Source organism: Chelonoidis abingdonii, chromosome 4 (genome assembly GCF_003597395.2).
Source record: "Chelonoidis abingdonii isolate Lonesome George chromosome 4, CheloAbing_2.0, whole genome shotgun sequence".
Taxonomy (NCBI): Eukaryota; Metazoa; Chordata; order Testudines; family Testudinidae; genus Chelonoidis; species Chelonoidis abingdonii.
The window spans coordinates 23,123,092-23,134,439 of NC_133772.1; the positions used below are offsets into that span (position 1 = coordinate 23,123,092).

General features: G+C 51.3%; 1 protein-coding gene across 3 annotated transcripts in view; it reads right to left on the minus strand.

Moving 5' to 3' along the window:
• The window catches only part of CSRP1 (cysteine and glycine rich protein 1), a 27,184-nt gene extending 18,107 nt beyond the window's left edge, over positions 1–9,077 (minus strand). Inside the window, exon 1 of one of the 3 annotated variants that reach the window (XM_032791896.2) lies at positions 8,972–9,077. The gene's annotated coding sequence lies outside the window, so the exon portion shown is untranslated. Of the gene's footprint in view, positions 1–6,582; positions 6,732–7,640; positions 7,712–8,971 lie in introns of those variants that run through there. The other 2 variants (XM_032791897.2, XM_075064954.1) reach the window with 2 other exon arrangements.
• Positions 9,078–11,348: the final 2,271 nt, after the last annotated feature.

The following is an 11,348-nucleotide window of genomic DNA, read 5'->3' on the forward strand; positions in this document are numbered from 1 at the left end:
CTGCAGAAGAGAAGAGCGAGGGGGGATTTGATAGCAGCCTTCAACTACCTGAAGGGGGGGTTCCAAAGAGAATAGGGCTTGACTGTTCTCAGTGGTGGCAGATGACAGAACAAGGAACAATGGTCTCAAGTTGCAATGCGAGAGGTCTAGGTTGGATATTAGGAAACACTATTTCACTAGGAGGGTGGTGAAGCACTGGAATGGGTTACCTAGGGAGGTGGTGGAATCTCCTTCCTTAGAGGTTTTTAAGGTCAGGCTTGACAAAGCCCTGGCTGGGATGATTTAGTTGGGGACTGGTCCTGTTCTGAGCAGGAGGTGGGACTAGATGACCTCCTGAGGTCCCGTCCAACCCCGAGATTGTATGATTCTATGATTCCCACAAGGGGGAAACGCATTCCTTCTGAACACTATTTATATTGCATCTGAAAAGAAAACTGGGGAATATTCTGCCCAGGTCTTTGCATTTGTCCAGATAGTGAAAATATAACTATAGATGAGAACTTCAGGTGCATGCATCCCAGACTTTGACACGTGGGTGTGCAGTGCATCATCGGAACCTCAGTGAGCAATTGACACCTAACAATCCTACAACACATGGTGGCTGTTAAAAGCTGCCAGCCAGCAGCCTCATGGTTAGTTTAACTGAAAGAGGAGAATTGATGCACCTGTCTCCCACTTGGTCGAGTTCTCAGAAGATTGTAGCTCTGGTCCTCCACTTCTGGCAGTTAGCGTAGCTCCATTAGTTTCAATTGACACTAGCTGAGGATCTGTCTGCGTCCACATTTGCATCCAGCTACTCCCGCAAGTATGATGAAATCTGCACAGGGCACCAGGGGTCTGATCAAAGCGCAGCATGAATTTTACATAAGAAGGGACTCTACAGAGAGGAACTACACTTTCAGTGGTTTTAGTTGGAACTGGCAGATTTCAGGCTGACACTGTCACAGGCTCAGTGGATGAAGTCTGGCTTCCAAGTTAACAAAAGTTTGTAACCACACAAGGCCAACACTGAAAAACAATTCAGAGACACGATGGAAGCTTTCCAATATTTAAACAAAGGCAAAGGTCAGAGACTGGGCCTAGGACAGGAAGAGGCTGAAATATGAAGAGTGCTCACTTAATGAGCAGTTATTCAATGTTTTATTTTCTCCTTATTGTTCATGTGTGGCCCATGCTTTATGCCCTGCACACTAGCCAAACGCTGCTCTGAAGGCAGAATTATTAATTTACTCATGGCCTTTCCTATGATAGTATCTGAGTGACTCACAAACTCATTTATTTTCATAGCATCACTGTGAGATGAGGGAGCATTATCCTCGCTTTACAGATGGAAAACGGAGGCACAGACAGATTACGGTCAAAAGTATCCACTAAATCTGGATGCCCAATCAGAGATGCCTAGGACCTGATTTTTCAGAGTGCTTAGCATCATACAGCACTGATATGTTCAAAACCCAGTTCCTGTGATTCAATCACAGCTGTAAGTGCTCAGCACTTCTGCAAATCAGACCCCAGGATATCAAGCCAGGCACCCAGAAAATGAGGGATGCACGTGTTAGTGATCACCTGTGAAAAGTTGGGTTTAAGTGACTAGACTAGCGTAAGGCTAACAGACCCCAGTTGTTGGTGGGCAAGGGTAATGATGCGGTTCTGGCAGGACCCCAACTGAGAGTGCCAATTCAGAACAAATTGCTTAAAACAGGGCAGTTACAGCCCAAGGCTGGGGTTTTTCCACCTCTAAGGCAAACCAAACCAGCCAGACAAAGACGACTTTGGTCTCACCCCACTGGTTAACCACAAGTCACACAAGCAATTCCCTTAGACACTCCAGTTTCCCAGTATCACCACCAGTGCCACTCATTATGGGGACAAATGGTTATGAAAACCAATACCCCAGTAAAGAAAAAAAAGGGTTCTCTCGATCCCAAGGGACCAAGCCCCAGACCCAGGTCAATATACAAATCAGATCTTACCCACAAATTACACTGTTGCTAATTCTTTAGAATCTAAAATCTAAAGGTTTATTCATAAAAGGAAAAAGATACAGATGAGAGTTGGAATTGGTTAAATGGAATCAATTACATACAGTAATGGCAAAGTTCTTGGTTCAGGCTTGTAGCAGTGACAGAATAAACTGCAGGTTCAAATCAAATCTCCGGAGTATATCCCCAGCTGGGATGGGTCATTCAGTCCTTTGTGTAGAGCTTCCATTTATAGCAAAGTCCCTCCAGAGATACGAAGCAGGATTGAAGACAAGATGGAGATGAGGCGTCAACCTTTTATAGTCTTTTCCACGTGTAAGAACACCTCTTTGTTCTTACTGTGGAAAATTACAGCAAAATGGAGTCTGGAGTCACATGGGCAAGTTCCTGCATACTTTGCTGAGTCTCAAGGCATATCTGCCTTCTCTCAATGGGTCAATTGAGTCCTTAATGGGCCACCAAGCAGGCTAGGCAGAGCTAACACCAACTTGTCTGGGATGTCACCCAGAAGTGTAGCACAAGACCGTATAGAGCCAATATTCATAACTTCAACTACTAAAATGATACACTCATATTGACACCATAATTATAACCAGCAAACCATAACTTTGTCTTAGACACCTTATATGACCCCCCAGTTTTCTTTTCAAATGCAACATAAATAGTGTTCAGAAGGAATGCATTTCCCCCTTGTGGGAATCTCAGGGTTGGAAGGGGCCTCAGGAGGTCATCTAGTCCAACCCCTGCTCAAAGCAGGACCAATCCCCAACTAAATCATCCCAGACAGGGCTTTGTCAAGCCTGACCTTCTCACATGGGAGTAAGCCATACCCGTATAAGGCACTTTTACACTGGTATAACTGCATCCACCTATGGGGTTGTACTGCTTTATTTATCCCAGTATAGTTGAACCAATCTGAAAACACCAGTTTTACAAGCTCTCCCTGGAGTTTCACTTGTAAAAGTTTCATGTGTTTTTCCACCTTTCAGACACAAACCACAGCAGGTCTGATCAAGCTGTGGGGGAATTTCACCACGAGGCTGAGGGGTGTGAAAATCTGAGCATTACTTCTCTGAATGCTGGGGTAACAGCATTACTTCCCTGACCTGTTACCCTACCACACTCACTGCTCTTCTCCCTCAGGAGACCAACAGTTGCTTGACCTTGCTCAGTGCCTGTTCTGGGTGATTTTGAAACAAGTCTACAGTGGCCAGGATCAGGGTGGGTGACATAGGGCCAGATTTTCAGCAGAGTTCAGTGTGCTGGGTGCTGAGCACCCGGCCCCAATCAGGGGCTCTGAGCACTTGGAAATTTGGCCCCATGCTCTTTAACAAGTCTGGCCCCACATGGCTTGGGCCAGATCTTTAGAACATGCATGAGGTCTGTGTAGCTCCATCCCATTTCCCCTCCCTCAGGCTACACACAGCTGCAGATAAGAATCCGGCCTCACTAGCACGTCTGAAGATCACTAAGGTGTCACTGCAGAAAGCAGCTCCCTGTGCGCCTCTCCGCCATTCCAGTGTCAAAATATTCACAGATGTTCTGTCCATCCTCTACACTCCATAATGGGTGAGCATGATTTATACAACAATTGCCTTGGACTTAGAGATGAGGAGACAGCTACTGGGGAAAAAAGGTTAGACACCAATTAATTTTAGCTATACTAAAAGGTTATTTAGCAGAGGAGAAGGGCAGATTTAATGCACTTGGATTGCTGTAGAGCATTGAACAGTGTGGCATGAAATCCCACCTGTAAAGTTAATTTACACTTATTTGTCCAGAAGCAGGGCTGCCTGTGGAGGGTGGAGGACAAGTGGGGCAATTTGCCCGGGCCCCACAGAGGCCCCCGTGAGAATACAGTATTCTATATTATTGCAACTTTTTTTTTATGAAAAGGGCCCCAAAAACTGTTTTGCCCCAGGCCCCCTGAAGCCTCTGGGCGACCCTGTCCAGGAGAACTCTCATGTGGCCTTGACACTAGTGACAGAGTCTGCAACTGCGGGAGACGGATCTAGGGAGGGACCTCAGGGACTGGGGTCTGATTTAAAGTCTTCCTGATTCCTGGAAGTAAACAGCACGCTAACGAGATTTGCAGAGGATAAGTAAATGCTGGGAGATGCAACTCCAAGGGGCCTGGAGAGGTTAGACATCTGGGCAGGAAAGAAAAGGAGAATCACTTTGCAAAGATATATCCAATCCACTACGGAAAGCCATAGGGACAGATTTCTGAGGCCTTACCACCTACCACTGGGACCAGCTTTTCAGGGGTTCTTTGCATCCAGTGTTCTGAGTTCTTTTGGCAGTTTAGCCAGGAGAGCCCAACTCTCTCCTACCATATGTCACTTCCATCTGTGCAGATCGAGTGTGAAGTGGATGTAGCACACTGTCACTCTGATTTGGTAGCAATTTACATCAGTTGTGTACCGGTGGAAGTGACTGCACAAGGAACTGGTCAGCTGGGAATTAGCCCCCAAGGAAGGAAGACATTTGCTAAGGTGGAGGTTCCAAAAGAGACCTGGGGCCAACCCTCACTCACCCAGTGCAAATCAGGAGTAACCTCATTAAGTTAGCAGAGATACATGCATGTCAGACCGGTGTGAGAGAAAAGAGAATCAAGTCTCAAGCCTCGTGGCATGATGACCAATGCAATCTGAGACCAAATCAGTGTAGCCGAAGAGAGCAGCACTCACTGTGTGAGGCCTTTCCATGGGTTTTGGCTCAGAGCAAGGAAGTCAGTAAAGGATAAGTTATAAATGGGATGAGTTAGGGTCCATGAATGTGAGAGACTAATAGCAGCCCATGGCTAGCGCAGGATCCGCACACAGAGCTTGCCAGCGCACACCAACCTGACCTTCCAAGTGGAGAGCTTCCCCGAACCCAGGCAGACTCAGTCAGGCCATATTCTTGAGTGGCTTTGAGACAGGGAGAGAATTTCCACTAGAGACCGGGCCAAGCCCTCTGCTGCTACCAGGGGGGACAAGCCCATGTCCCTGAGCCTGCTCCGCTACAGAAGGGAAAGAGCCGGCCATGTAAACACCAGACCACTGTGCTCTAGACAGGTTACCATACATGGCCATTCATTAGTGCTAAAGGGCAGTGAAATTCCTGAGGAATGAGGTATTGCAGCCACAGAGATCGCAAGGATCCCCAGCCATTCCACAAGAGGGCTGCTGGCTGCAAGTTTTCCATCCAAATCCAGTTTGAGTGGAAAAACTGGAGTATCTACTAAGTGAACAGTTTGATGGGAAGTGTGTGCTCTCCATGGAAAATCCAGGCTGGGGGTCCGGGCGGGGGGAGGGGGCAGAATCAAGAAAGAAGCTATTTGTTTTTCAGCAAAAAGCCAGGTTTTCCTGCAGGGAATTTCCCTTGATCCCTCATTTTCTGACCAGCCCTATTTAATGCAAGTCATTTCGCCCATACCAGGTACCTTTTGAGAACAGAGTCAGATCCTAGGCTTTATGGGCTGCTTTGCCCTCCCCAGGAGACGGAATCCTGGAGCAGACCTCCCCAGTTCTAAGGCAGTATTCGGGACAGATGCTCTGAGATGCACTGGGGTTCTGGCTGGGAGAGGCACAAAACCCCATAGAAGAATTCCCAGCCTACCAAGTAGGGAGACAAGCCACACATCCAGTTCATACCAAGCCTCTGTAACAGCATGCCCAGAGGGCAGAGGGAGGAGTATCTTGGTACTACCTTTGCCAAGCTCTGAGCAGCTGCAGGCTCCAGGCTATTCATGGGAAGGTGGATCCCACAAGCCAGACCTTGCAGCCACCAGGAATGGGAGAGAGAAGCCAAGACACCCCCTCTCCAAAGCTCTGCGTGGGGGGAAGAGGTGTCTACGCATCAGACATCTAGTAGCCAAAGACGCAGGATGGTGCCAGGGACAGCACCTAGTAGCAACCTCAACACCTTCCCTCTTCCTGGTATCCCAGTGCTGGCTTTCTCATCAAGGTGTTGGCTCACTGGCCCTTGACCCTCATGTTTTGAGCTGACCTCCAGCAAAATGGTTTACACCAGATAGTAAGTATCTGGTGTACCTTGCTCAGGAGGGCCATCCCTAGCGAGGTGACGAGCCCGGGGTGGAAGTCACAGATTCATCTCTTCCGGGACTGACCACACTAGCCAATTGCACCAGCCTGCGGGGCCCCGCAAAGTGTGGGGCCCGGAGCGGTAGCTCTGATTCACCCTACCCAAGGGACGGCTCTGTTGCCCAGTTCTGGTAAACACCCCCTCCCCGCACAACCTCTGCTCTTAATTTGTGCAAACAACGCCTATCTGGATTTTTTGCTTTAACACCAGGCCGAAGCTCATTTATTTGGGCCACCTCCTCAGCTGGTATAAATTGGTGCAACTCTAGTTATTTCGGGGAAGAGACCAGTACACTGATTTACACCAACTGAGGATGTAGTCCTTGAAGTTTACAGGAGTGCAACGTTTACCCAGACCGAAATGGGAAGTTAGAGCAGGGCAGTTAGGAGACAGGACGCCTGGGTTGCATGCCAAGCCCTGCCACTGATCTCAGGCAAGTCCCCTCTGCTCAGAGCTTCAGTTCCCCTCTCCCACAACCATCTGCAAAATGGAAATATAAATTCTTACCTACCTCCGAGTGGATTCTAACTAGTGATAGTAAAATGCTTTGAGAGGCCCAAATGAAGGGCACTAGGGAAGTTCTCTTTGCTGCTTCATGGAAACTCACAATTTTGAACTCCAGGAGCTATAGGCTTGGTTTCCCCATCAGATATAATCACACACACAACCTCTCTTCCGGGGTACAGAGCGCACATACATTTCCGCTTCCCTCATGGCAGGAAATTCACTGAGCAGGATGATGTCAGCCTGCTTTTCTTGTTTAAAAGTTCAGAGATTCCTAGGTTCCTAGGCCAGAAGGGACCATTGTGATCAGCTCATCTGACTTCCTGGGTAACACAGGCCAGAGAACAGCCCCACAGTAATTCCTAGAGCTGATCTTTTAGAAAAACATCCAGCCTTGATTTAAAAATTGTCAGTGATGGAGAATCCATCACGACCCTGGGTAACGTATTCCAAGAGTTAAAGACTCTCACCGTTAAAAACGTACACCTTGTGTCCGGTCTTATTTTCCCCCAGACCTCACATATTTTCCTTAAAATATTTCAGAAAACATGGCTGTAGGATTCCCCACAGTCACAGAGATCAGAACTTGGGCCCATGCCTTTATCCACCAGGGTTGGTGCTGCTCGTGCTCAAAGAATCTAAACACTGGCAAGAGGTGGTGTAAAGATCAAGCTCATTTCCAGACTTTGGTCACAGGTGAAATGAGTTGGGGAGGTCTCAGTAAACATTCACTGTGGACTCTGCATCAAAACCCCATCACATGATATGGCCCAGGTCTGGAAGAATAGGTGATTTGCGGGAAGGGAGTTGGGGGGTCAGCATTGTGGGGCACTGACAGGGCTGCAGGAAGATGTGACACTACTGCCATTGCAGGTCAGGCTTGAGGGCCACTGGCAGAGCTAAAAGGGATGCAAGACTGAAATAGCGGGAGGTGCTAGAACTCAGGACTGAGGAGCATTCATAGAGCTATATGCATGCAGATGAAGCCTGCACCGAGCAAGACCCCACCTCGTGCAGCTCCAGCCAGCATCATGAACCCTTCATTTCCAAGGGTACTAAACTCACCAAGAAGTATAGCATGATGGCTACTCCATCCTCATCCAAGCGTCTCTCAGTGTCACAGCACTACCACTCTGTTCAGAGGGTTCCTGCCATGCCATGGGTACAATGGAGGCAGCCTGGAAGCTCAGAGAGGTAGATTGCAATCATCAAGCCTAAACGCAGCCCAGGGCATTGCCTGGCACTTGCGGTGGCATGGGCCAGCCCCTCTCCTGCTATGGAAATCAGGGCACAGGACTAACATGCTGCCCCAGCAGGTGTGGGGGAGTCTTTGCACACGCCAGCTGGTGGGAGGGGTGATGGGATTGCATTGTAACAAGCTGATGTTAGGGCTGAGACGCATGCAGCTTTACATTACATGACTGAACAACTCCTCTTAACAGTAGCAAGATTCTACCTGCCTGCCAGAGCCAGGAACAGGGAGTGCTGGGGAGGAGATTGACGATGTACAATGTCACAGCCTTAAAATACAATTGATCAGCAGAACTTCTGAGGCAGCTCTGTGTAGGGGTGACAGGGTTGATATTTGATAGCACAAGTTACAATCCAAAGGGACCTTCAAAAACCTGGACCTGAAACAAAGCCCTGGCCCAGTCAGCCTGGGGATTTGCAACCTGACCCCAGAGGAGACTCTCTTAGCTGGTCCCCAGCTCTGAACCTCTATTCCAAACACTCCAGCTTTGGGGAGTGGGAGGTGTCTACAACCCCAGCATTGGGCAGCTCATCCCAGGGCTGATCTGGCAGCAGCAGAGCCCTGCACTGGGATGACTCCCCTAAAGGTTTTGGGGAGTGGGGAGGCAGAAGGGAGCAGCCCTGAAACCCTGCTCTGAATTCGGCACCTCCGAGCCAGCTTTAATTGCAGTTGCTCCGAACTCGGTGCCAGGGGTGCGGCTGGCTCCGTAGCTGGGAGCAGTTCAAAGTTTGATGACCGGGGACCAAGAGAGCTCAGGGACTCCGAGATAAACCAGACCCGCTGCCCCTTAGCACATCCCCGGGCAGCACAGCCCCCGCGTAATAACAGAGCCAGGGCAAGAGGAAACCGGCCAGATCCTTCCTGACTCAGGCACTTGGCTTTCATGCTAATATGGTCCGGAGTGCGGCTCCTTTGACGCGCGCTCCGGGCCCTGGTGGGGGAAAGCCCGGGGCAGAGCGGGTCTGGGTCTGGCCGGACAGAGAGCTGCAGTCACGATGCGCCGCGTGGGGCTAGGGGCGCTGCACGCGAGGGAGTCCACGCGTGACCCTGCAGCAGGAGCCCATGGAGGGTCCGGCCGGCCTGGGGTAGAGTCCGGGTCCCCCCGCCACCCGGCCGTGGGAGCAGCTGTCCCGAAAGCACGTACCTGCGGCTGGGCTGGGCTCTCCTTAGCTCTGCGCTCGGCGCTGCGCTCCCGGGCTGGGCTCCGCTGGGGGCTGGGTTTTGTTCTTCCCGGGAGAAGGCGTGTCCCGGGGCACCCCCACACACACTGCAGGCCCGGGGGCTGGGCTTTTTGCACTCCGCCTCGAGGGGCGGATGTCACGGCACCGGAGAACGGAGGCAGCGCTGCCCACCCAAGCTCCTGGCGAGGGACAGGGCCCAGGGAGCGCCCCCCGGGCACCCGTCCGCGCAGGAGCCCGGCACAGGCTGGGAAAGGCGCCCGCGCAGGGGCGCGGGCCAGGGTGCCACCTCCCCGGGGAAAGGGGGAGCAGCCTGGCCAGGGCACGCTGGTGCACGGCTCCCCTGCACTCCGGAGCGCCCAGCTGGTTAGCAGGGGCTGCTCTAGTTCAGGTGGCAGGAGCTCTGCAAAATGTGTTCAGTGATACCCCATAAACCGGACCCGCAGCCCCCCGCTTTTCCAGGCGCCCCCTCCCAGTTCTGCTGATACCCCGCAATCCTGCCCTCAGCCCCCCGCTATTCCAGGCGCCCCCCTCCCAGTTCTGCTGATACTCAGCAATCCTGCCCTCAGCGCCCTTCTCTTCCAGCCTGGGGCTCCCCTGGCAGCTCTGCTGAGACCACTCAATCCTACCCCAGTGCAGGGCTCACCCTCCAGTTCTGCTGAGACCCCTCAAATCCAACCTGCAGCCCCCCTTGCTATTCCAGCTCTGCAAATGTGGCTCATCTTTAACCCATAGCACCCCCTGCTGTTAGTCTTGGGCCTCTGCATATCCGTCAGCATTCACAAAGAACTACTAGGAGCTCAACTGAGACCAGCAAACTCATTTCATTGGTAACCTACAACAGATTTGGGCTAGCAATGTTGGGATACTCAGTAGGTGTGGGCAAGCTAGTTTGGATAAACGATTCACCTGGCCAGCTATCCAGCTCAGAGTTAACCATTTTGTAGATCCATAAATAACATGTTCCCTTAACTGTCCTCCCAGATTAGCCCCGTGCCCCAACAGCCACTGTGCCTTATCCGCTGTGACAAGGTGTGATAGAGCCCCCATCTTTGTAACCGTCAGCTGAAGATTCACGGTTACATTAGATAGGGGGAAAGACAGGAATGTTAATAAATTAAGGTCCACCAGTCCACTTGCTGTTTATTCTCATGGAGCAGACAGGGAAGTGGAAGTAGAGGAGTGAGGGGATTTTCCCAAGTCACACAGCAAATTGGTGACCAAGCCAAGATTAGGACTCGGGACATGCTGATTCCAAGTATTGTGCTGACACCTCTAGGTCATGGTGTCATGCAATAGACCAAGCCGTTGCAGAGGACAATAAACTTTAGTCACTGCAGACCTGGGCCAGATTCTGATCGAGACACAGAGCTCTTTGCCTTATCAGCTCTCCAGTCCCCTTTTTCATGCTGTGTCACGGACTCACAGATCGTGCCCACTCTTGGCCCTGTGTGGTCCGTGGGGGGTGCTCCTTTCAGTGAGACAGCCCTTCTCGGGGGTCCACTGTCTCTCGGGGTCAGTCCCCTCCTCCTCCTTGAGCCGCCCCTCTCTGAGCCTTAGCACATCTGTCTCTGCCGTGGGCCCCCTCTGGGAGTCCACACACTCTGGACCCCCTGGGCCTCTTCACCCCCAAAGGGGCTGATGCAACCCTGTTCTCTAGACTGGAGTGACTCTCAGCCAACATAAAACAGGAGGGTTTATTGAGAGTTGAACACAGCACAGGAAACTCTCAGGGCCTCAGGCCTGGCCTCTCACAATGACAGCACATCCCAGTCTCCCTGCATCCAGGTGGGCTCTGCCTGCTTCCGCTCGCCAGCCTCTGAGCCCCCCTGCTTCCCAGCTGGGCCTTTGATATCCCCGGCCTCAAGCCCCGCCTCAGTCCATTGTCTTCTCTCCAGGTAAACAGGGTCGTAAACAGGAAGGCCTGGGTCTCCTCTCCTGGCAGCTCTCCTCTGGCTGGAACCAGCTGGTCAGGTCACTGAGGTCCTCTCTCTGCAGCCCATTGTCTTCCCACTGGCCAGAACCGGTTGTGTCTCCTGGGCTGGGGTTCCGAGTCCCTCTCTGGTCCTCTGTAACAACAAACTCCCTCTCCCCCACACCCAGGGACATTGGGTCCCACCCCCTGTGCAAGCAAACCCTTGAAAACACAGAAAACCCCAAGAACCAACCCCCCCCCGCACTTCGTCACATGCTGGATAAAAGAAAAGCCCCCTCACACTTCAAAGGAGCCCTCATTGGAGCTGGGCAAATGCCTGATGTTTTGGTTTGCTAGGGAGACAAGGTTTGGGGACGTAATGTCTTGTATTGGACCAACTTCTGTGGAGAGGAAACACAAGCTTTCTT